Raw genomic sequence first — 3,427 nt, forward strand, 5'->3', positions numbered from 1 at the left:
CCAGAGGGCCCGCGTTGGCCGTGGTGGGCGGCCACCCCGCCACATCCAAAGCTCGGCTCCTTCCCCTTCCTGTTTCTTTCCTCTTGCCTCATCTCATACATTCTGCTTGGAGACGTGCCACCGGGATGGAACAGTTCGGAAGTCAACAAGCCTGTGCGAGCTCGTGGCACTTCCACACTGACTCGCCACTGTGAAGCGCCTTGGGCGGCCCTCAGCCTGGCAGTCACAGCTCTTGCTGCTGCAGGTGCTAGTTGCCCTCGGGCTCGAGAAGGCGTTCTCAGGCCCTCTATCCCAAGCCCCTCGGTTTAGACTGGCTCAATGTGTCTATCAAAGAGGATCCAGAGGAATTATGGGAGGTTTTATGGGTGACTGTGTCTGCACTGGTGAGGAAAATGAGGACTGGGCGGTTGTCACCTCTCTGTTACCCTGGGGTCTGATACCACGGGAAGTGGGAGAGGGAGACTAAAAGGGGGGAGAGCACCACCGCGTACAGGGAAGAGAAACGACATGAACGAGAGCCAAAAGGAGAAGGCCAGTGGGACGAAGTGAGAGAAAGAGAAATGCAAAGTGAACACTATGAAGAGAAGGAGCTAGAAAGAGAGAGAGAGAAATAGGAATTGTACAAGATGGAGAGATGAAGTAGGGAGAAAATTCAACATTAAATATTAACAGAGACAAGGAAGTTAGTGAGATGGGGGGCGGGCAGGGGGCGGGCAGAGTGTGCGGAGAGGCTTGGTCGTGGAAGTGACCTGGACATTTTATTTGGCGGGTAGCATCAATATCAAGTTTGTTTTCTCTACGGTTAGCCCTTAGAGAAAATTCCAGAATTTCACTGCTGCAGTTGAAGAACGTCCTTTCTTATGTTCAAAATGTTGCTTAGATAATGACCTCATTGGTCTGGGCCCTGGCTCCATTCGACACGCCATTGTGTACTCCGAGACTTCAGTGACTTGGTCTTGAGCCTTGGTGAAGCGCTTCCCAAATGTGGCACCAACACTTGTCCTGTGGTGTCCTCAGCTGTGACCGATGGCTGGCCACCCCTGGGGCTTGCCCTTCCACAGCTGCTGTAATCCGTACTGGCTATCTCTGGGGACCTGTGGCCCACTATTACCGGGCAGCAGAACTGGGGCAAGTTTGATGAGAGAGGTCTGTGGGAGACACGTTTTCCAGAAGCTCCTGGGTGTAGATTTATCCACAGGGATAAATGCCCTAACTTCCTTTCCTCCAGGGCCAGCAGGTGGCATGGTGGTTAAGGCGCTGGACTCCCACAAGGCTGACTGGTTCAGATTCTGGACCCAGAGACTTAAAACTCACGCCAGGCACGTGTGTATGTCTCGTGTGTGTGTGCCCAAAATCCCAAGAGGAGAATGGAGGAGAAGGGACTGCAGCGTCACTGTTCTCCCATCACTGGGCAGTGATCTCTCCCTTTCTTTCTGTCTCTGTTGGTCTGTCTCTCTCTCCCAGGCAAGTGTGGGCAAGTACATGTACCCTATGGCCAAAACCTAAATAAAGAAATAAAACCTTTACCCCCTACCATACCTTTGCCTGTCCCCGAGGTCGGGAAACTCCTTTCACTCTGAGTTTCCCTGTTAGTTCTGCCTTAGAGACCCACAGACAAGGGCAGAGCTGCAGCTGTCATCTTTGTGCTGTGGACACCGGGTCTGCATGGCCCACCACGTGCTCATGCCTCATCGATGGCCAGCACCTGCTTAATTGTAAGACGGTGTCATCTGTCACCCTTTTCCTTTTCAGTCAGTGGTTTGTGTGTCCTGATTTTAAAAATCTTTATTGCTTCAAGGTCACAAAGAAATTGCTCTATGTTTATTGTTTCACTTTTCACACTTGTCTATGACCCAGTTGGAACGTATTTCATAGATGGTGTAAAGTAGGAGGAAAGTCCAAATGTCATGCTTTCTTCATCTGAATCGCTAAGGGTTGTAGCACCATTTATGGACGATGCCCATTCCCTTCTGAGTCACGTCATAGGGCAGTGCTCCATTCTGTTCCCCTGGCCCGTAGACCCTGGCACTAATGCCACCGTTCTGACTGGACCTCATCTGATGCAGAGTGGTCGGTCCTCCATGGGGTGCACTTGTAGATGTCTTGGTAACTGCGTTTTCCGCTGAATTTTAGAGCCAGCTTGTCAATTTACACACACACACAGAAATCTGAGACTTTATGGAATCCATTAACCAATTTGAGGATACTATTTTCCCCAAGTTTTCTGATAACTTTTATGTCTTTCTATTGACATATTTCTGTCCTCTTTGAGTACCCCTTTGGCTCGTGTGTTATTTAGAAGTGTGTTGTGTAATTTCCAGATATTTAGGGATTTTCAGATATGTTTCTATTATTAATTTCTTGCTTAATTCTGTGGTTGTCAAAGAAGACCATTTAATAATTAATTATATTTTCTTTCAAATTTACAAGGTTTATTTCATGACAGAATATGATGGTGCCACTTGGTGAGTGGTCCACGCCTCCTGAAGAGTTTATGTTTTGCTATGGTCAGTTGAAGCACTCCATAAATGTCACTTAGCTCTCGTTGCCTGATAATCTTGTTCAACTCACCTACATTCTTAATTTCATATTTGTTCTTTTTTGTTTGTGTGTTTTTGTTTTTTTGCCATGAGGTGTATGAGGTCAGTGAAGATAGAGGAAGAGAGAGAAAGTGAGAAATCAGCTCCTACGGGAAATGGTCACACTGCAATCTCTTCCCCTCCATTCTCTTCTTGGGATTTTTGGCACACACACACATGCCCAGTGTGGTTTTCAAGCCACCAGGTCCAGGACTCAGATCACGAAATCAGCCCTGTGGGGTTCTATGCCTTTACCACCATGGGACTGCTGGTCTACTTGTTCTTTTAATTTCTATAGAGATGAGTGTTAAAATCTCCCAATACAATTTTCACTTTTCTCAGGTTTCCCTTCATGTATTTTGGAAGTCTGTTATGTGCATACACAATTAGGATGATATAATTTCCTTTTATCTGTAATGAGCATGAAAGAAGAGGATATAATGAGATACAGGCATTTTTAACAGAGACTCACTGTCGTGGTCCTCTTTCCCAGCCTCCCATTTAGGTGAGATCCCATTTAGGGTGCACTGCCATGGCCAACATGCTCAGGCTGGCCTGGGATGCAGGCCTCCCTGAGGGGCCGTCTTGCACAGCCATGTCCTACCACCTGTACCACTGTGGCGGGGACGGTTTATCAAAAATTTTCCATCCTTTTACTTTTAGCCTACACATTTCTTTATATTTAAATCAGTTTCTTATACACATTACATCACTGACTTGCTTTTTCTTATCCAATGAGACAATCTCTGCCTTTTTTCTTTTTTGGAGAGGTTTTTGCTATAGGGCACGTGCGCTCGCTAGACAGAGAGAGACAGAGAGATAGAAAGCAAGAAATCACCCCCCAGGGG

Source organism: Tupaia chinensis, unplaced genomic scaffold (assembly GCF_000334495.1).
Source record: "Tupaia chinensis unplaced genomic scaffold, TupChi_1.0 Scaffold000161_3, whole genome shotgun sequence".
Taxonomy (NCBI): domain Eukaryota; kingdom Metazoa; phylum Chordata; class Mammalia; order Scandentia; family Tupaiidae; genus Tupaia; species Tupaia belangeri.